The sequence below is a fragment of the Sinohyriopsis cumingii genome, chromosome 9 (genome assembly GCF_028554795.1).
Source record: "Sinohyriopsis cumingii isolate HCF-2022 chromosome 9, ASM2855479v2, whole genome shotgun sequence".
In the NCBI taxonomy this organism is placed as follows: domain Eukaryota; kingdom Metazoa; phylum Mollusca; class Bivalvia; order Unionida; family Unionidae; genus Sinohyriopsis; species Sinohyriopsis cumingii.
The window spans coordinates 25,513,936-25,536,783 of NC_142969.1; the positions used below are offsets into that span (position 1 = coordinate 25,513,936).

Below are 22,848 nucleotides of genomic sequence, written 5' to 3' on the forward strand. Positions count from 1 at the left end.
GATATATACCATGGCTTGCTCAGCAAACAAATGAACTTTAATTTGCATACTTGGAACAGTCACAGCTGATACACTCCAAATCACTGCAGAAGACAGGGTGAAGCCACTGCTTCGTTACCAATCACATAGCTGCTGTCCGTGGAAAATAGGTTACTGTTGATTACATGACAAATATATATGAATTTTGATGTAAATTAGAATGGCCAGTGTAAACAGGTGGCTGCCAAACTCGGGTGACTTCTAAGACTGGTTTGACTGTACTATTATATATGAAACTTTTAGTTCCATCGAATATTATTGTAACAGGAAAGTAAAACATAACTATATAGGCGGTCAGATTCGAAATTTGTTGATTACATTTGAACCATATACATTAACTTGGGTATATTACTTTTAATGTTTAGAAGTCTAACTACTGTTGTATATTTTGAATGCTCCAAATCATTTCATTCAGTATTGCCTCTGCTGGGGACCGAACCCAGGTCTCTTTCCAAAAAGATGGAAAGGATTCTACCACTGAATTACAAAGGCTGATTATATACATGAAATTCACAACTTGGAGCATTAGACACAATGAGCAATTTCAGAAATGCAACAATTAATTTGATCATAAAGTAATAATTACTTCTTCCCCTTTGCTTTTATAAGGGCTTGGGACCTTCTACCTGGCTAGGTAGGCAGCATTTGAGGAAGTCATGATGTGAATTAATTAGTAATGTTTCTGTATCTCTTCATTCATTTCTACATTGTTTATGCACGTTACTGTTGTTCTCCTTGTGAATGATCTGTTTTCAATTTCTTTTCCTTTCTGCACTTTTGTTTTGAGGACCTCCACTGCTCAAAACTCTCTGTATCAGTTGATGCACAATACCACTGTCCATAGTATTGTGCATGTTTCTCTGAGGTCCTCAGTTTGCCACACCTCTTACAGGTGTATGTCGATGCGGCTGGCCGTTGATACTGGCGAACATACTCCCCTTCAGCCTTTTTCCTCTCCTGCCTCTTCCGATACCAGTCCGTTGAACGTGGTAATTTAAAGCATTCAATGGGGGCGGACAGGTATAGGTGCCCTTGGAAGAGTTGATTCAGGATTGGCTGGAGACTCCACTGGGGCCATGTGACGCTTCCTGATGTTACTAGACAAGCCAGTTTGATTGGTGGCAAGACAAACCCATGCTGGTCATGTGGTGGCACAGGAGACTTTTCACTCAGTGGAACCCTGGAAAGCAGTGGAGGGAGGGGCCTTGGGGCTTCCATGGCCGGTACTGGAAGTCGGAGTCCCTGTTCCAGCATCTGTCTCTCCTGATCCTTGGTGCGTTTGTTATACCACTGCAATAGTGTCGCATTGTTGATTTCCAGGAGAGTAATGTTGGTCTCTGACATAACCCTGGCATTGCTCAAGAACATCTCCCTGATTGCCTTATATGCTTACGATACCAGAGTCCACCGCTGGATGGTCTTCCCTTTTGTCCTTGTTGATGATGGGTATGCATTGCAGAGCTTTATAGTGAGCCACATAACGACTACAGTCTGGTCTCTGTGCAGGGCCTGTTCCTTGTCCAAGGAAACACCTACAAAGCACACAAGAAAAACTTGTTAATTTCAAACTATTAATTGAAAAATATAAGTTATATTTCATTGTTAACTTATTCATTATAATGTAAAAGCTCCAATATGTGGGAGAAGTGTTTTTAATGCTGTTTTTCAGTAAGTTGGAAATGTAATGGTTGCGAGTCAATTAGTATAACTTTAAGTAAATACCTTCGTGTGCTGTCAACTCCAGGCACAACAGATGTTTTTGACCTTGATTTAAACCTCCCCTTAGTCAGCGGTTTCTTATGGCGAGGACTGGGAAGAGTTGGCCGCTTATCATAATCAGACAGATTTTTCCAGAGCTGAATCAGATGGTCTGCTTCATTGTTGGTGAGTGCCCTGGAATGATCTCTTAAAGAAAACAGGTACTCGGCCAACACTTCCGTCTGCTGAAAACCCCCAATATTGTGTCTGGACCAACTGCATCCTAAAGCATGAAACAACACTGTTTTATATTGGTGAAATCATATAGGAGAAAATAACATTTCAATATCCATTTTAATTGTATTGATTGCTAATAAGAGATAAAAGTAGTGAAGTGGGGCACTATAGGGTCTATGGGAATTAGCATTAAAAACACCCCTGGGTCGATATAGGGTCTATGTAAATTTAACATGGAGAAAAATCGTGGGTCGATATAGGGTCTATGGGAATTAGCATTACAGACTTAACCTGGGTCTGTATAGGGTCTATGTAAATTTAACATTAATCACCCTGGGTCTGTATAGGGTCTATGTAAATTTAACATGGACAAAAAAACCCCTGGGTCTGTATCGGGTCTATGTAAAATTGAAACAGGGAGGGTCTCTATTTTTTTTTTTAAAATAAAATATAAGAAGGGGTAGGCAATGGAAAGACTATCTCTTTTCGAGAAATATGGGGGCCCTGAAAAGGGCCTTTGGGTTTTCTTCTGCTTCTAATTTCTTCTTTTCCTCCACCAACTTCTTATTTTATCTCCAACACTCTTTCTCTTCTTTTTTTTCTCCTTCTCTTCTTTCTTCTCTTCCTCTTCTTCTTTCTTCCTCTTCTCATTTTCTTCTTCTTTTTCAATTTTTTCGTTCCATGTTCTTATTCTTATCTTTTCCTCTTCATCCTCCTTCTCCTCCTTGATTTCCTTCATCACACCACTAATCTTGTCCTTTGCTTTTCTTAAGTTGTTAATTTCCATCTTTACACGATGGGGACTATAGGAATAATGGTCTTCAACCAGTCTTATTAGCATCTGTTCCATTATTCCTAAGTTGTCTAAAACGTCTTGCAAGGTTTGTATTTTGTCCATTTGGTTTGACGCCATCTTCTTTTTATTCTTTGCAGAATGGTTTGAACGACGAACACTGTGGGTTCTTATAGTGAAAGCGCGAACGTGATGGAAAACATCCCCCTAAAAAACATAAAATGGATCTTACCTAGATCATAACCCAACAACGTGCGGACGTGAAGGAAAACATCTCCACTTTTCTCATTTCATATAATCAAACCCAAACTATACTCTCCACATACTCTAAGAAACAATAAAGAAACCCATAATCTACTATTCACACAAACATACCTGAGCTCTTACAAACACAAACACAAAACACACAAACACATACCCTCACATTTTTTTAAAAAGAGTTAGTGTTTATAATCACACTACTCTACCTACACACATTGGCAAATGGATCGTTATTTCTTTTCTAGAGTATTGGGTAGCCCTGAAAAGGGCTGTTTTGTTTGGAACTTCATGGACACCTGGTTAATGGTGGCACCTTCCAGGCCTGGCGCCACATACACATCTTATCCCCCAGTTACTTTTTACCTTTTGGGGGGAGAGAGCAGAGGCAGGATATGTCGCTTCAGAATCCCAATTTTCGCTCTCTGGGATTTTGAAAATTCTTCTCTCTTTTTCCTCCTCCTCTTCTTTGTTTCTTCTTTCCTCTTTATATCTTCTTTCTTCTTCTTCTTTATATCTTCTCTCCTCCTCTTCTTTGTTTCTTCTTTCCTCCTCTCTTATCCTTCCCTCCTCGACAATGGCTTCCGCGGCCAGTTCATTTAATATGCGCCTGGCATATTCCAGATGCACATGAAGCTCCAACAGTTTCTCAAGTCTCGTGTTCATTTTTTGGTGTTGATCAATCAACAAGGGTAGCTGGACTGCCGAACGAGTTTCAATTTATACTGAAAGCGCGGACGTGAAGGAAAACATCCCCCTAATAACATAAAATTCATCTTACCTAGATCATGACCAAAAAAAAACAACAACGCGCGGACCTAAAAGAAACACTCACTCACTTTTTATGCTACCCATTACTATTTAAAATTTTTTATAAATCACTTCAATAGACTATCCACATACACAAGGCAATCAAATCTAACCCCAAATATTCACCTCAAACAGCCCCAAAAAAAACAAACATCATTTTAATCTACTATCCACACCAACCTACTTTATCACTTACAAACACACAAACACACAAACACACAAACACATACACTTCCACTATTAATAAAGAGTTAGTGTTTATTTTCACACTACTCTACCTACACACATTGGCGAATCGATCGTTACTTCTTTTCTAGAGTATTGGGGTAGCCCTGAAAAGGGCTGTTTTTTTGTTTGCTATGGCATTCTTTTTTTAGTTTCTAAGAATGCGATGTCCTCTGATTATAGACTTTCTGGCGATAGGTCTGCTTCTTCGGAAAGAGAAGAAGAACTCTTTGGTGTCGATACGGCAATCGACAAAGCCTCTGTCAGCTTCAGGTTGCTGCTGCTGTTGTTGTTGTTGCTGTTGTTGCTGCTGTTGCTACTGTCTCTGAAGTCTGTACTTCTCTGTCCATTCTTCTTTTTCCCTGTTCACTTCTTCTCTGAAGAGCTCTTCTATTAGGTCTTCAGTGATTTTTAACATTCTCACATTCTCTATTTCTTCTGGCTTTGGTATCAGACTGTGTCTGACCCTATGCAAATTCACGTAGGCTTCGTTGAGCTTAGCTAGTTTGGAGCACATCTTCGTAGGAGGATGAGTCGACAATGGATGGTTAGACTGGGAACAAACCGGTTCTTAAAGTCAAAGCGCGGACGTGAAGGAAAACATCCCCCACACGGTTTTCGAGCCGCAACGTTCATGAGAGGGATAGTAAGAAATCAAAGAGCATCAATCCAACATTCTTATAGCTAAACAAACCACAAAGGCATTTTTTTCAAAACACAACATTTTTTATTCAAAAATCACTTAACACTAAACAACAACTCTAACATTTTTTAACAATAATCTAACATTATAACATCAAACATTTTTTTCTAATCACAAAAATTTTTTTCTCAATTAACAATCTACTTTAAATAGGGTTGACAACGTTGTGAATGAAATTGTGATTTCCACTGTTGGAAATCATTAGGCCATTGATGGACACTACGTTTCCTAGCTTGAGACAAAAGATAAGCATAATGGTCACAAAACCATCGATCTACTTTCACATCGTTTCTAGCAGAAGAACGAGGATCAAAATGAGTCACTAAATGTTCTAAGGAATAGCCCAGGCTGCGATGATGCAGAAAATACACGCAGTACTGTCCACACACCAAAGAATCTGTGCCTTGTAATTTCACGTTATTGAATCGGGTGGTTTGAGCATTTCTTCTCATAAAGTCGATGATATCGTCTTCCAAAGGGGGCAATCCGTACGAATCGAAATATTCCATCCTTCTTGAGGAAGGTAGACGGCTACCCAGTGGGTTCCTGGGAGATGACTGTCGTCCGTGTTGATCACGTAAGCTTGATGGTCTTTAGGTTTGCGATGAGGGAGTTCATCTTTAGCACAGACGACAGGATTCCAAGAAGCCGTATACGAACTGTGGTTCAAAAGGTAATAAAGTTCCCAGGTATCCATTGTTTTGTGTTTTTTTCTTCTTCTTCTTCTTCACAGGTAATAATAAGTCGTCAATTCGATCCTGACTTTTTGCTTGAAAATGTCTGACGAATAAACGGTTATTCGTTCTGTTTCCTCACTCTGATTCAGGAGAGCTTCGATACGATGGATCTCTTGAGTGGTTAATGGTGGACAAGAATGTTCACGCAAGTCTTTATACCACTGGTGCAACACGTCTTTGTTCGAGATGAGACTCCAAGCTTCGTCCAGATACTCGTCCAATTTTTCTTCTTGACTTAACATCAGGCATTTATCGTGTTGAATTTGACTGGGATGATCGTTTTGACATCCATAACAATTTTTCTTGATCAATTCCGTCATTTTATCGACCAAGTGTTTGGCAAAACAGGAGACTAAATGGGCTTCTTGTTCTGGCCATCTCGATTTCATCATGATCACTTCTTCTTCTTCCACAGTCTCCTTACATTCCATGTCCAAAGTTTCTCCACTAGGTAAAGAGGGATAACAGTCTTCCATGGCTTCTAGTAATCTAGAATGACTTCTCTCAAACTATTGATTTCTATGGTATTATCAAATTCGGCATACAGGATGACGTTCACCGTTACATCAGGGTCTCGGTTTGCAAACTGAATTTCCACACGAATTTGGCCGGATTTTATAGGGTGGAAATGTCCCTCGTCGCTGCCTTGGTCTGGAGTGAAATCGAAAGCCCACAAAGCATAACCTCCTGCGTAATCCTCGTACGTAATGCCGTGACTGGTGTTGGTTCCTAACTGGCCGGTGGCTTCGTACAGGGACAAGTACGATCTCAAGTAATTCTTCTTCTCAAAGTCAGGTTCGAAAGGTCGGGTACACAAGGTCTTGCCATCGCGACTGACTTCGATCTTGGACACGCCAAAGTGTTGAAAGTAGAAAGGATTTTTTTCGACAGCTCCGTTGAAGGCTGTATTCTCGACGATACCAACGATTAAACGTTTGGGTAGCTGTCCTTGGAACAGATGATCTTCGATCATGGATCGCTGTCCCTTGGGAATGGTGAACGTTTTCACTTCCACGCGTCGTATGGGATACTTGGCGGTCGTTCTGCTCAACGTCTGACTGATTTCGTTACCCACTTTAGGTAACACTTCCACACGGCGTACGTAGAGCCTGGCTTCCTCGATGACAGTTTTGCAAACAGTAGTACCTATCAAATGGAAAGCGGCACTGCTACGATTCAGTCTCAGGCGAACATTCACCCCGTTTAGCAAATATTTCTCTTGCAACCACATGTCCAGATGTAAACGATCCATCAGTTCTAAACTTTGTCCGTTTTTGATTTTGTCTCTTCGTTCTACAAATCCGTCATTGTTTGGTGTTTTGCTTGCATCAGTTTCGAATCTTTCAAACTGGCCTGCTTCGTCAGCTTCCCATAGCACACAGGCATTGAGATGAGTGTTCTTGGCATCTATTCCGTACGTCAAGAGATTTTCCAGGTACGCTCGATAAGGGTAAGTATCCATGCTGCTGCTGACCAGTTTGTTGTTCAAGTACAAGTCCACTCCGCTAAACAAGGAATGCATGAAATTGTTGACGGGAGCTATTACCTCATCGCCATCTAGGGTCGAATTGTCCTCATCGACAACTTTGACTTTCAAGTACAAGTAACTGCTATTCAGATCGATGTAATCTTCGAAAATGGAGTTTCACCGTGACTTTTCCTTTGGTGAATGGAATATTTTGTCCCAAATCTCCTTTTATAGTAATGTTGACTGTGTCCAAATACGACTTGCTGACAGACAAATAGTGAGGATGGACAAATTCACGGTGGACGTGGTAAGTGTTTCCACCTTCCTCGTCAGCGTTTGCGGCAGAATCCACTTTGAAAGGAATGACACGCAGTAACGGTACGGAGGTGTGTCCCACCACGTTGTACTCCACCACATCGGAGTACACGAACATCAAAATTCAGTCCTTGGTTCAGTTCTACCGGGGTACGAAAATACTTGGCAAAAGAATCGTTGTCAGAAATGACTGGTAATTCACCTTTTTCTTTTTCTACTTTCTTCCTTAGCTCCATGTCACCGCCCAACATGTCAAACAATTCATGACAAAATAAGAAAGACATGATTTTGGGCCCCTCAGGAAATTTCATCAGGAAGCGACGAGCTGTTTTGTGGTACTCCAGGGTGACACTTTTTTTGACACTTTCCAAAGCTTTCAGAAACACACTATTAAACCTGGTGGCTATGGTGTTGACCAAATGTTGACCACTAAAATAATAGCCTGGGGGAATGAACAAGTGATAGGTGGTCCACTTTGAATTTGGTGTACGGGTTTTCTTGTCATATTTGCTATGGGTATCCATCCACTGTTGCATTTGCTCGTCATGAACTTCCACATCAAATTTATTTTCATTGGGAAGGACATTGAGGACTTGGGTCGGGTGAATCATTTCTACTAAAGCCACTTCCCAATGGGCTTCGTGATCTAAGGGGATGGCCTGAGGTAATTTGGCCGTGTAACAGCACAACGTGTTGTGGGGAAACACCTCCATGGAACTGTCACTGGGTAAGGTTAAGTAAAATTGGTTTTGGTGACTCATAATTCCAGAGTTCTGTGGCTGTCCGAGGGGATATTACTGGACGTCAGAGGCGTGTCTCCGCCCAAAATGGGGTTCTGGTTGTGGTTGGACTGGTGACTGGCACTGGCACTGGACACAACGTTCCCGTTCGAGGAGAATTTCAGGGAGGGATTGGGAAGCAGGTAACCGATGCAACTGCTCAATAAAATGGTCCACAATTGTTTGTCTCCTTGTTGCAAACTCAAATTGGCAATGGCTGCCCCGATGACACAATACACCACGAAGATTTGGCAGAAAAAGACGATTTGCGTTTTAGGCACACGTTCTCCACACCACACCCACAAGGGTTGTTTTTGTAAATCTTGCACAGAAGAACTAGGGGAAGAAGGAGTGGTCGACGTAGCTGCGTCTGCTGTGTGAAAGGGCATGATGGTCACTTCTTCTTTTTATAGTCGATGACTTGCGAAGCGTCGATCCAAGAATCGAAACTGGGTGGATATCCTTTCCAACGTACTTTGACTTCTTTGACACGTCGTTTGCCCACTTTACGGGTTCTGCGCTCGAGAATGCTTTCGATGTCGTACACGTCGTCTTCTTTTTTGGTGACACGTTGTAACTCGGGCAAATAAAACGTTCCTTTGAGTACTTCTCCGTTCATGTCTTCCAATTTATAGACGGCAGGATGACGGCCATGCACTCGTCCTGTGACGCGAAACAATTCGGTCGTCCAGTTAGGTAAGTAACCTTTGTCGAAAGTGCGTTTGGTTTTGCCAATGCGCACCCAATCTCCTACGACCAACTCTCCACTTTTTTTGGGGACAGCCCTCGTCGGGGACGTACCAAACAGACGCTCGAACACCAGCACTTCGTTCTCGGGAGTCACGTCTTGCGGGGCACGTCCGATGCTTCGATGGTAAGATTGGTTGTACGCTTGCACCAGGTGCGGTAAGATGTCGATGTACTTCAGAGTGTGGTGATGCGTAAAATATTTCCACATGCGTTCTTTCAAAGTACGTTGAAAACGTTCCACGATGCTGGCTTTGGTTTCGGGATTCTCGGTGGTAAAAAAATGAATGTCACGTTTCTTTAATTCTTTTTGGAAAGCTTGGTTCAGAAATTCGGTGCCTTTGTCCGTTTGCCATCGAAGAGGGCGACGACCGCTTTGTTTCAACACCCGTTGCAGGGCTCGCACTAACTCGCTGCTCGATTTGGAAGTCAAAGGCACGACCCAGGCAAATTTGGAAAAGACGTCGATGACACAAAACAAATATTTGTAGCCGCGATTGTAGCTGGCCAAATGAGAGACATCGGCTAAATCGGCTTGCCATTGATGATCGATGCCATCCACTCGGGTGCGACTTCTGGCAAACTTGCGTCGAATGGGTTTGTGTAAAGTGTAGGTAGCTTGTTCTTGTAACCATCGTTGCACTTGAGGTAAACGGAGACTTTTCAGTCGAGTTTTGGCAGCACGATACAATTTTTGAACTCCTGCGTAACCTGCAGGATGTGAGGGATCGTAGTAAATGCTGGCTAAGACTTTTTCCATTTTTTATTTTGTGTTGGCGTGTTAATAAGTCACCCACTCTTCGGTGATGCTACTTTGGGTGGGTCGAAAGGGTGGTTTGGAAACGGATTTACGTGTCCGATGGGCTACGGGAGTAGAAGTCGAAGGTAGTGGTGGTGGTGGTGGTGGCAATGGAATGGCTTTGGTCTTCTTTTCTTTTTTCGCTTCTGGTTTCCCTTCTTTCTTTTTCACTTCTGTCGAAGGAGGCGTGGACATCATCTTTTTAACCCAAGCTTTCATTTCTTCTCGTTGGGGTGTAGGGGACGGGGTCAACAAGGATGCTGCAATCTTACTCGAAATGGGAGCTGCTGACGGTGTTTGAAACACTTCGCGCATCTCTTCTTCCTCAGGTCTTTGTGGGGTAGCATCTCTGGTGACCCTTGGGGATGGTAGTGGTGGTAATGATGATGATGATGGTGCTGGACTTTTCATCAAGGTCTTAAAATCTTTTAGAGTGGGTAAAGCTGTTTCGTCTAAAGCTTTCTGGTGAAAGAGTTGCAGTCGTTGCAAGAGTTGACCGTACTTTTGCGATTTTTCTGTTTCGGACAAATCTTGGCGATCCATCAAGGACTGCAATTCGTGTTGTAACTGGGACATCTCGCTCAAATTGGGATTGGGAGGTAAATGCGGGGTGCGTTGTTCTTGCCACCGATGGTATTCCATCCATCGTTTGTAAGGCACTAAAGCTAGTTTTCGTCCTTCCATGGGGTTGTCAGGGGTCGATTCTGAGATCTTGGGACTTTCGAAGGCCTTTTTATCTTGCTCCCATCAGTCCTCCCAACATGGTTCCCAAGACTCCTTTCAGTATGGGGCCTAACAAGAGAGGCAAAATGCCTCCACGTTGAACCAACATCTTCTTTTTTTGACGAATGGGAATTTTCTTTTGAACCATTTGGCGAAGAACGTGACGATGTTTGCCTAAGCATTGTTTCTGGTGTTTGGACAAAGGGATCGTGCCTTTCAAAACGTTCAAACAACATTCGCACACGGTATCGATGACCTCTTTGGAGGCCGTTTGAATGAGTTTTTTTCGTAGGGGTGGAGAAGCTTTGGACAGGACAGATAACAGGTCCCCATGTTTGGCTAAACGTGGTGGCAGTCCTTTCCTTTTCTTTCCTTGGGGTTTTCTGGAGGGTGACATCTTTGAGTCTTTAGGAGCACCAAAAGAACACTGATACCCTACTTGGTCACAGGTCTTTTTTATACTGGAACGCGTCGCCACTGATTGTCTTTACGGCGTATTAGTTTGAGGACAGGCATGACACTTCGTGCAGGGGTACGTAACGGACTAAATCGAGTCAGTTCTTGCTTGGACAAATCCAGTAAACTTTGTAACATGCCCGATCTTTCATGGACTTTGATTTTGGGAGAAGGTAATTTGTGAGCAGCAGCCACTGCCGCTAAATGGGAAGGTCCTGCCACTGGGGAAGTTCTTTTGGGGGTCATCAACGGAGAAGTTCTTGGTGTAATCAACGTCTCCAAGTACTCTTCAGTTCCTGGTGACATCAACGGAGAAGTGGACAAACGTGAGGCTGTCGGAGACGCTGTGGCAGGTCGTGGTTTGCGAGTGTAAGGCTGCGTCCTGGCCGCAGTGCCTCTCTTGCGACTAGTTTTCTTCTGTGGACTTTTCTTTTTCTGAGGACTTTTTCTCTGTTTCTTTTTCTGGGGGCTTCTTTTCTTTTTCCGGGGTGGTGTCTGGTAAGAGGAGGGTCCTGCCACTGGAGAAGTCATTCTTCTTGGGGACCTGGTCTTTTTCTTTTTCTTCTTGGGGCTTCTTTGGACTTTTGTCTTGGGGATAACTTTGGGGGCATTAGGATCCCATCTTAAGAGTGAGCGAATGATGACCCCTCCTAGAGTACCGCTCCCTCCAGGTTTCAAAATGATTTGTTTTTTGGTTTGAGTGTCAATGCGGGGATCGGCCAGTTGGACCAAAGCGACTTTGTTTCGATCGAAAAAGCGTTGGGTTTGATGAGGAATCTGAATGATTCCTTGGAGTAATTGACGTGCCGTCACCGTGAACCATCGTAAGACTTCTTTGAGACTAGCTTCTAAGACACGGGCTCGTGTTTGTGGATCTTTTTCTCGACTGATGCCATACAAGGCACGAATCAATTTGACGGGAAGATGCGACTGAAGGGACGTCATGTTCACACTGTGTGAGACAGACGAAAAAGGGTCTGAGGTTTTTATAGATTTTTTGATGGGGAGTGAAATGAAGTCGAGGACGGAGACGTGTACAGGACAGGCCCTCCGTCTTGGCACCAGTGGTGAAACAAGTGGGTACGAAATCGCAAATCCTCGGGGGTCGTAGGTTTCAAATCGACGAGTAAATAGGCGTGTGGCGTTTGAGTGGCTTCGTCGTACGCCTGAGTCAGCCAAGGCGTTCCTAACTGTTTGGCTAAGACTTGCACTTGCGATTTATCTCGAGGGCTTTTAAACAAGACCACGTAATGCGCATTGAGACTGATGGTGCGATGGGCTTTACTTTGTTGAAACAAGTTTTGGGTGATGTAAACGACACTGGCATTACGGTGATGCCCTTTGCGCGTGAACCACAATTTAATTTCTTCTTCGTCTTCACCTAACATGTCGTCGAAAATGACCAAATGGGTTTGACGGGAGTCAGAGACGATGCCGTCGTCTTCTTTAGGAATGCCTTCCACAAACACGATGGAATCGCCTTGACTTTCTCGCAAGAGGCTGTACGCCGATTGCCACTCTTTGTAACACCACACGATCCGTTGAGGGGGTCGATCGATCAAATGATGTTTATGTTCGATCAAACGTTTGACGAATTCGGTTTTGCCTGAACCGCTAGGTCCAGCAATGAGCATGTTAAAGGGATGGCGAAGATACAAAGCCTCCCAACTGGCACGATCTAAGTGTTCGTCGATGACTTTGACAGTAGAGGAAGAGGGAGCAGAGACAGCAGAGGTAGCCATGGTGTGAGAAATGTCACTTGTGACACGAAAAACAAACAAGAGTTTATATACTTTTTCAGAACATGTTTATTGAATGTTTCAAATATGAACACGAAAGACAAAAATACATACAACCCAAATAGTGATGTACAGGAATATAAAACACAGCAAAGCGATCAAAGTGGAATATAAACAAGTGTCTGTACAACATGTTTTGGGTAACCAAGATGTCCTAGGGACAGTGTGTAATGTTCTTACAGTCTCTACATGAGGTATTGTCACACAAGTGTCCTCCCGGAATGACCTTTCAGGAATGTCCATGACAGTCCTGTCCTGAAGCGAGTGGTTGTTCTCGGTGACGGGTTCTTCTGGCACCGTCACTAACACAGGTTGAAAAGTAACTTTTTTCCTTGAACAACTCTTGTGCATACTGGGCCACTTCTTGGGTCCAAGCCTCAAAACCCCCCTTTTTCCAGTCACGAACATCTGTCCAATGAGGGTGTAAGTCACAAGCTACACACACATCGTCATACACGTCTTGGGTAGCTAAAAGTTGACGAATCTTTTTTTCCTGTTGAGGTCGAGAAGTATCCAGATGAAACCGCAAGGCTTTGAGCAAAAGGAGTTTTTCGTGACCATTTAAGGCCATGGAGGTGGTAAGTACTGATCGTAAAGAGTCCACAAAGAATCGGCTGGTAAACGAAATCCCAGAAAACAAGTCACTAAGACACACACCACTTGTCGTCCCAAATTGAATGGATACAGTTCTTGTAATAATCGATGGTAATGATCCACGGTTTGAATATGGTCATTGAGTTCCTTCCACGGAATCTGTTGGATGACATGTGACATAAGTCGTGGCATGGCAGCCTGTTTTTATAGTCTCTTTGTTTCGGAAACAATACACGTACTTTCTAGCCAGAGATCTTCGTTCTCCAGTAGGGAATCTAAATCTTGCATACTGTAACCGAAACTTCAGAGTTCGTTTAGAAGTTTCCTCTTCCTCTAAGTAGATTCCACGTAAAATATGTTGATAATCCTTTAACTTGTCTTCCTCAATGTATTGCTGTAGGTGAATCTCGAAGTAACCAAAATAATGAACATTTCGATCATTCACTAACTCAAAGTGTTGAACAAGGTCTGACCACTGAAACAATTTCTGACGAATCAGTTCTCTTATACCATTCAGGTACCAGTGGTTAAAGATCTGGTGACGTAACGGATGCAATTGTTCTTTACGTTTGACTTGTATTTTCACCAGCTCTCGGTAAATGCGTTCTCTCAACTCCACAGGCAAAGCACGAATGTTCTCTAGCAAAGTATCCATGAATAGGTCATACTAAATCCTCTTTGGTCTGACACAAGAAATGTACTGTTTGCACAAACATGGTTTCACTTCAGTGTCGAATTTAAATCGTTGAGTCACTAATCTACACATTACAATTCGTTCAGAAGTTTCCTCTTTCACTAAGTTGACATTGTGTTCAAGATGTTGGTAATTCGTTAACTCTTCCTCTGGAATTCGATGCAGTACGTTTACAATGATGTAGGTAGAATCGTCCATACCAAACCAATCCTTTTTAAAACTAGAGGATCGTTGATCAATGTCTGTCCGATGGAACACTTTCAATTGAATCAATCCTTGTATAGCCTTCAGGTACCAGTGGTTCAAACACCGGTGACGTAACGGATGCAATTGTTCTTTACGTTTCACTTGTATTTTGACCAGCTCTCGGTAAATGCGTTCTCTCAACTCCACAGGCAAAGCACGAATGTTCTCTTGTAAAGTATCCATGAACAGATTATTATGGTAAGAAGTTACTTCAATGTCTCGGTCCCACTAAAGGTAAGTAATGACAATTCGGTGACCATCGAGCATGTTCAACGTAGGCCGAATCTTGCGGTTCCCAGTGGTGAAGTGACACACCGCAACTGAAGCACTTGACTTTATCTCCTTCGCCCAAGTAGAAAAATCCGGCTCTGGCTAATTCTTCAGGGGTCGGTCCTCCCAGATACTTTGGCCATTTTCCTTTGAACGATTGAAGACGATTTTCAAAGTCGCAGTATTCCGACAAACGCACAGGGAACGAATATTCGTCTTTCACAGGTTCGTTTCGATGAGGGTTGGGTGACAGGAACAGGAGTTTGCTCAGGGCTGGATGACATCCGTAGGGAGGTAAACGTGAAGGTCGACATTCCCCTTTAAACCCGGTAAAATGTCTAAGAGGACGAGCGGCATCGCTTTCACATCCCTCAGGTTTGACACGCACAGCATCACTTTCCATGACAGGGGCAGTGAGAACAAAGTTCCCATGATGCTTTACGGCATCGCACAGGTCACAACGTACAGCATCGGTCCCATCGCACGGCTCACAATCGCACTCGTCTGCAAACTCCGTTACGCAATTACAATGGTAACCACATGGACAATCGCAGTTTCCTTCCGGACATTTTCCGTCGCAATGCCTGGGTCTTATCCATCCAATATTAGTCACACTAGAGGAAGATACAACTTTTTTACAATCCCCAAACTGAAACGATGTCTTTTTCAAAGTATTCATCTTGTTCGCTCGGTCTTGGTAGTCCCAATGAACTATCGATCTTGCCTAGGGTTCCTTTTATATACAGACCAATACCAAAGTGACCGTACGGTAAGGTGAAATGATTGGGAAGTCGCACTCGCTTCTGGTACACGATTTGATAGACTTTTTCCAAGGGTCGACTGACGATGTGGTGAGTGGGTAAACGTACAATCTTGTTCGGTTGATAGGTGGTCACTTTAAAGTTTCCATCCTCTCCCGATTGCAAGGCTTCTTTCAATACCCCAAAGTTGACCACTCGACTGGTACGATAATTCAGAGTCAGTCCTTTCACTTTGCACGTCGTGTGCACTTCTCCTTGTTTGTCCCGGTATTCGTAGCCGTAATTTTTGGGACCGCCACTGACGAAACTTAGAATCTTGTCGTCGGGATGCTCGTCTGTCCAGGCTCCTAAACGGTCTCCTTCGATGTTAGGGTGATGTTGAATCGGGTGATGGATGTAAATGCAACTGTCCGTGTCAAAGTACAGGACGCGTTCTCCTAACAGTTCTAAAGCTTCGTACAATTTTAAGCGAGCATGGGCTGTCACGTAAGCCGCAATGATGACATTTCCAAAAGGGTCGTCTTGTACAAAGTCCAGATCTTCTTCGTAATTGACCAAGATCAAATTCTCTCGAACGACGTCCACGTGTTTCATGTATTTGGTTTTGTCGTGAATCATCTGGAAGTAGCGGGAAGGTTCTGTCAAATATTCCGTCTTGGGTAAACACGGCCGTTGTGCCATTTCACCCCACAAGCAATTTAACATCACTTTGGCAAACGATCGCCTGCCTTCGTTTTTCTCGATGTGGTCTAAAGTGATGCCTTCTTGTTCGTAGTATTTCTCTTTGAATTGTATTTGGTCTTCGGGAGTGTGACACCAGGAAGGATAGCCGCTGGCTTCTTGCTTCAGTTTCAAAAAGGCATCCACGTAGTCTGCGAAAATGCCTTTCTGAGTAGGGTCACCCTTGTGGTATTGTTGTGTCTTGGGAAAGTGGCAAATTTCGTACCCTTCTAACAGTTGGTATCCCATGTCCAGAGCTTTGAACAATTCTACGCTGACCCAGGTTCCCGTCAAGGCCCGTTCTTCCTGGCTGTGATGACAAGGCTGGTCTTGGTTGCACGTTTCGGCACAAGTACGGCACAAGGGAAACATCAGTTTGCCTTGACAATGGTGAGGTAAGACGGGATGGTATAGGTTCGTGGGAGGCAAAACTTTGCACTTGATCAAGCCTTCGTATTGTCGAATGTTTTTCAGGTCGATGTGTTCCGTCAGCAATTGCGGGTGCCCTACAGGAAAGCGACAATATTTGCACACGTAGGGATACAGCGAACACACGTCCAAGTATTTGATTTCTTCTCCTTTCTCTTCGTCGGCTTGGTACAGCAAACAGGTGGCATTGGTCCTTCCTCCGTACAAACTATCCCTCGGGTTCAGCGGGTCCATGAACTGGTAACTTTCCACGAGGCGTTTAAACTCGGGATCGGTTTTCATACGGTGATCGTACTCGTGTTCCCACATTTCCACCACTTGGTATCCTTCCTGTTCTAACTTTAGGCGCCGCTGACAAGTGTCCTGGTACAAGTCTTCCATGGTTCGTTGCAAAAACTGATTTTTAGTGCCACGGTCAGGGTAACAGACGGGACATCCGTGAAATAAGCAGCCGTTAAACTCGTACACGATCTTGGGGTTTTCTAAGTCCCAACCATCGACCGAATACGTTCCGATGGTCTTTTCACCCCCTCCGTTGCGGGCATGCTGAATCCACTTGTCTTCCTTGTCGCACAAGTAATGTAACCAACGTAGGGCTTTGACCGAGTATTGACGTTTGACATAGTGGGTCGTTTGAGGACTGATGACAGCCACGGTCTTTTCAGGCATGAATCGTTGTCGATACACTAAGGAACACGCTTTGGCAATGGTGCAAGCTTCTTTCAAAGGATCGACCCCTCCGTGTTCCATGAACAGTTCTCGAAATTTTCCACAGCAACGTCGTAAAATGTCCACGTCGGAACGACAATACTTTAGCATTTCTTCCTGAAAGTCGAAAGGGTCCGAGGCGTGAGCCTGGTACCAAGCGTAGAAATCTTCTCGTTGTTCGGTACGCATGTTGTCGGGGTCGTAATAGTGAGCCTCAGGCAAATGGGGTAAAACGGCGTGTTGATTGGCTTCCGTATTGAAAAAGTGTGGAAAGTACCCTTTAGCCATTTCTGTCATTCCAAACGTTTTAGGCATTCGACTCAAAGGCATGGCCAAATAGCTCATCGAATCTTTAAACTGTACTTGTCCCACTTGCATGAAAATGATTTTGGCTCCGTTCAAAGTCACTTTAGGACGCTCGGTGCCTTGTTCCGTATAATACCTCAAAAGAAACTGTCCATCGTATCCGGAAAAATTGTGAGCCATCACCGTGGCATGACGATGACAATCTCCGTAACGTTCGATGTCCTCTTGGCTCCACGTCTTGTCGATGGGGTCTAAAACCCATTGGGCAAAATCGGCTAACGTGTTTGGTCCCCGAAAGATTTTTTCACGCCCTCCGGGAATCTTGCTGCAGTGAGGGCAATGACTGAAGATAGGTTCTTGAATGCACTTCTCGCACGCTCGATGAGCCACGCAGAAATTAGGAATGTGAATGCCAGTCTCTTGCATGCATTCGAAATCGAAAAAGATGAAATTGCCTTTCTTCTTGTGACCGTCCTCTTTCTCTGGTGGGGGATGGTATTTTTGCACGTAGCATTCGTGTTCCAAGTCCACGATGTGGTGACAAATGTGACATTTTTTCTTTCCTCGACATACGTGTGCCTTGGCATTGTTGGTACGTATGCCTTGTCCACACGCGGGGCACAATCTCAGCAGTTGACAAGCGCATTTCTTCTGTGAACCTTGCGTCTTCAAATGTTGTTGGTAACAGGTAGGGCTGACAAACGTGCGCAGACAAGTTGAACAAGGCACTGGTTCTTCGCTCAGACAGGGTGGAGAGGCCAAACATCCTGAGCATTTCCATCCACAATGTTTGTGCTGCTCTCGATTATTATAACCATAGTCACATTTCTCACAATAATAAACATATCCCAGGAATCCAGTGATACTGGTAATGGTATCGAAATGGTCATCGTGATGATAAACAAAAATGTATTTTCCGTCCTTAAAATCTTGCCCTCGAAACAACAGAGGCCCGCGCACTTCTTGAGGGTACACTTTCATGGTGTATCGTGGAGCTAGGGCATCTTGCAATTTTTGCATCTCAGGAATGCCACAGGGTGTGTCTTTGGACATGCCAGCTTGTCGTAACAGGAGTTCTGCTTCACTTCGTTGTTTGGCTCGGTCCGATTGTCGAATGTTCTCCCAGTCTCTTTTCCATTCTACCGTGTCGTTCTTGTTGGCATAGGTTCGTCCCACCACGATGGCACGGGCTAAACACATCTGGTCATGAGGATTGTGAATTTGGACAAGGCTACGCTTAATGCTGCGAAGGTCGTTCACCAATAACATCTTTTTGCGTCCGGTCCCTTGAGGAGGAGAGACGTGGGTCATGTCCAATGTGGCTTTTCCATCGGTGATGTCAAACTGGTCATTAGATTGTTGCACGTGTTGAATCTTGTCCATGACTTTGGAAGCGGTCAATTCTGCAGGGGTGCTAAACTCGATCCAAACAGGGGATTTCAAACCGTCGTGTTGTATGGAAAGTCTCAAGCGGTCGTCTTCTTTGGGTTGACATTGTCGCTTGAGTGCAGTGAGCAGAGAATCCCACACTCCGGTGATGAACCCTTCTGCTTTCTCTAACGGTACTTCGGACTTGAAATCTTTAAACTTCACCGTGTATTTGTAAGCCGTGGTTCTAAATTTTCTAGAGGAACGCTTTTCCGTCTCTCGAATGGAATAGTATTTTTCAGGGTTGACTAAGGGTGGTGAACTTGGTTTAGAGGGTTCGGATTCTGGTTCACTCATGTCCTCTTCAAAATCACTGGCATGAATCTGTGCCAAGATTTCAGCCCTGGTTCGAGGCGATAGATCACGTTTCTGCCTCTTACTTTCTTCTTTCTTCTCGAACGAATGGGATCGTTTCATCTTGAAAGCAAAAAGTCAAATGACTCAAGTTCAAACACCATGAGCTACTTTATAGTCATAGCAGACCAGCGTATATAAAAGGGTGTGTGTCTTATCCTTTCACTATTCATTTCACTCTCAAGCCGAGCACAACGATGGAAGAGACTAACCAGATGGAACGTTTCGTCAGAGCTTTGCGAGGGGTCATTAGAAAATTCTCTTCAGACCAGCCTACGGACTACTCTCCTTCCTTTCGAGATAAAAGTCAAGATACTTGCTATATCTGTCAGAAGAAAGGGCATTGGTCTTCAGAGTGTCCAGACCGTCAAAAACGAACAAAAACAGGGACTAAAAAAGACAAAAGTCAAGATACCTGTTATTATTGTCAAGAAAAAGGACATTGGTCTCCAGATTGCCCAAAAAAGAAACAAGAGGAGTCAGAAGAAAAGAGGGATTCTTCAGAAGAAGAGAGGGGTTCTTCAGAGGAAGAGAGGGATTCTTCAGAGGAAGAAAGCAGACAGGTGAAGAAAAAGAAACAGGAGAAGAAAAGAAGAAGGGAAGAAAGTGAGGAGGAAGAAGAGGAAAAGAGTGTGACAGTGAAGAAATTCAAAAAACAGAGAGACTAAACAAGGAGACAGAAGAAGTCAATGAACTTTTAATTAAAGTGTTGTGTTGAGAATTGTGAATTGGATTGTAACAATGGATAAAAGAATAAATGAATGATATAAGGTAAGTGTCTTTGAGTTTTGATTTTAAAATAAGAAGCTACACTCACGCACTCATACACAGACACGTACTATAAGGGTAAAATGGGTGGGGTTTTTTTGAGTTATTGGCAAATTGAAATTGTATTTCTTTTCGAGAAATGTGGGTGGCCCTGAAAAGGGCCTTTTTTTATTTATGGTGTAGGGGTGAGTTTAAGCAATCAACTTTAACTGCCTTATGCCTTTGCCACGGCCAAGGCCTACTTCTGGACTGCGTAATGTTGATGATGATGATGATAATGATTGAGTTGAAATCACTAAGGGTGGTACGGTAGGCTTAGTCACAGGGTTGACGTGTTTAGCTCGGGAAGGTCGTATTCTCTTCGGTCGTGATAAAGAAGTATGATACATTTGTTTCAGACTTCTTAACTCCGCTAAAATGTCCAACAGTACCGTGACCGTTTGATTTTCACCCTCTTGTTTCTTTGCTGCTACTTCTTCTTGCTGTTGCTGCTGTTGTTTTTTTCTTACCTCTTCTTCTTGTTGCTATTGCTGTAGGAGAAAAGCCTGTTCCGCTTCCTTTTGTCGTTGTATAAATTTCTCCAATTCTTCTTTCTGTCTCTGTCTAAAATTTTCCACTTGCGGTAATGAAGAAGGTAACGAAGGTTCCGGAACAAATTCTTGCGAGGAGAGAAAATCCACAAAATCCCAATTCACCTCTTCTGAAAGTAAGTCCGGGTTCCCTTGGGCGGTCTCCCCTGTTGGTGCACCCCATTGGATCGTTTTCTGAGTTTCCGTCATGTTGAATCACTGTCGCATAGATTGACTGCACACAAGCGCTAGCGAATCTATATAGACTACGTGACGTCACAGACTGCTCTCTTCAGATTGGATGCAGGCTGACTGAATTCTGTAACGCGTGTTCGGATTGGTGAATGAACTCAATCCGTTTCAATCCTTTCTGTCCCTATAAATAAGCGCAGTTCACTGCATTGATTCACCTATTGTCGGAGCCTCAACATGTGGACAGACGTTGAATCTTCAACCCTTGTGTCAACAATGATGTTCAGGACGGACATGCTCATGTATGTCCGATCCAAGTGGACCGTTGTCCACAGGACCAGCAGCAGCCTGTGGATAAGAAGAGTCTATATAGAGAGACAAGGTTGCCTCAAGAGGACTCTGATGTATGGCCCTGCTGTAAGACGAAGTTTGAGGACAAGAAGATGTCGCAAATGCCCTTTATGTTAAGGGCATATTAACATAAACCAAAGACCCTTTTCAGGGCCAGCCATATATCTCGAAAAGAGATAGCCTTACCATTGCCTACCCCTTTTTTTATTTAGTTTTTTTTTAAAAAAATAGAGACCCTCCCTGTTTCAATTTTACATAGACCCGATACAGACCCAGGGTTTTTTTTGTCCATGTTAAATTTACATAGACCCTATACAGACCCAGGGTGATTAATGTTAAATTTACATAGACCCTATACAGACCCAGGTTAAGTCTGTAATGCTAATTCCCATAGACCCTATATCGACCCACGATTTTTCTCCATGTTAAATTTACATAGACCCTATATCGACCCAGGGGTGTTTTTAATGCTAATTCCCATAGACCCTATAGTGCCCCACTTCACTACTGATAAACTAAATTTCAATATATTACACTAGGGTTTAGGTTGTGACGTTGTTGATCGTCTTTGGTGGTTGATGGTGGAGCTATCATGTGAGTGATCCTTCCAGTTGAAGTAGCAATCTCCACACCTGATGGTGGTGCAATCTGGCTGGCTTGAATGGGTGGTAGGGTTAGATCCTCAAATTCAGTGTCCTCAAACCCTGGATCTTCATCCTGATCATCTGTGTCCATGTCACCATCCAACTGGGCTGAGGCTTTGCTGTCTGGATCCAGTGTGAAATCATGCAAAACCTGTCCAGTTTGACTGTAGAGATACTAAACTCCAATCTTCTCTCCTAAAAATTAAAGAACAGAACAAATTAACATAATCAAATATTCTTAAGGCTTGAAAAAATGCAGGTGAAGAAAAAAATGGAAATCATCAATATTTACCTGTGTACTTTCTAGGCGTCTGGTAATCACAAACGATTTTCTTTGCAAGAATACTCTGAGGCCATTCACAGAGTGTCGTAACAATCCACTGTATTTTGAAGCACCAACGGATTTGGATACTTCCTGACATCTGTCCTCATTCCATCTCACTAGGCCATCCAGCAGATAGGTCTGAAAGTGCATATCTGAGGCAGTAGTGCCTAAAAGTAAATAATGTTCAATCAATATTAGAATAACCAATCCATAAGACAATCCTGCAATAATCCCTGGCAGCATTAATGAATTAGAACAGTCAAAATACTCAAAGTGTAAAAAACAAAGACAAATTGGTTCCAACATAGTTACCTGGAATGAACCTAGCCAGATGAAGATGGAAGGACTCCAGTGAGGTTGAGCCACAAGCACACCTGTAGATGGGAAGCTGGACATCACCTTTCTTCAAGAAGCCCACATGTGTGTATAGGGAGAATCCGTGAGGGTCCTGGATGCATGGCACATGCTTCTTCTGTGACTCCCATATATTCAGGATCTTTTCTTTCTCAAATAAAGGTACGCCCATTGTGTCCAATCCTTGTTCTCCAGTGAATGCCTCTATCAGCTGTCCTATCAGGCATGTTGTTTCCTGGCTTCCACGAGTCTGGCGGCGACAGTGAAGTGCCAACTCTCGTTTACTAAGTTGGTGAATTATGTCGTTAGTAGATGGGTCAATGTGCTTCTTCAGTAGCTCAGACCGCTTTGCATCCTTGAGATTTTGCAGATCCTCGCTACTCCACTCGAAGATGCACTTTGATATTCTTCCCATAAACACGCCATACAACTGGTGGGCATTAGTACTGCAACCGGCCGAGAAACGCCGCACAAAGTGCCAGATGTCAAGACATATCCAGAGGTCAGTCCATAGATGAAATATCTGCCGTATGATGCTGTCTCCACAAC

General features: G+C 43.5%; 1 pseudogene; it reads right to left on the reverse strand.

The window, feature by feature from the left end:
• Positions 1 to 759: 759 nt before the first annotated feature.
• LOC149791424 (uncharacterized) lies at positions 760 to 22,783 on the reverse strand (annotated as a pseudogene).
• Between the last annotated feature and the right edge of the window lie 65 nt (positions 22,784 to 22,848).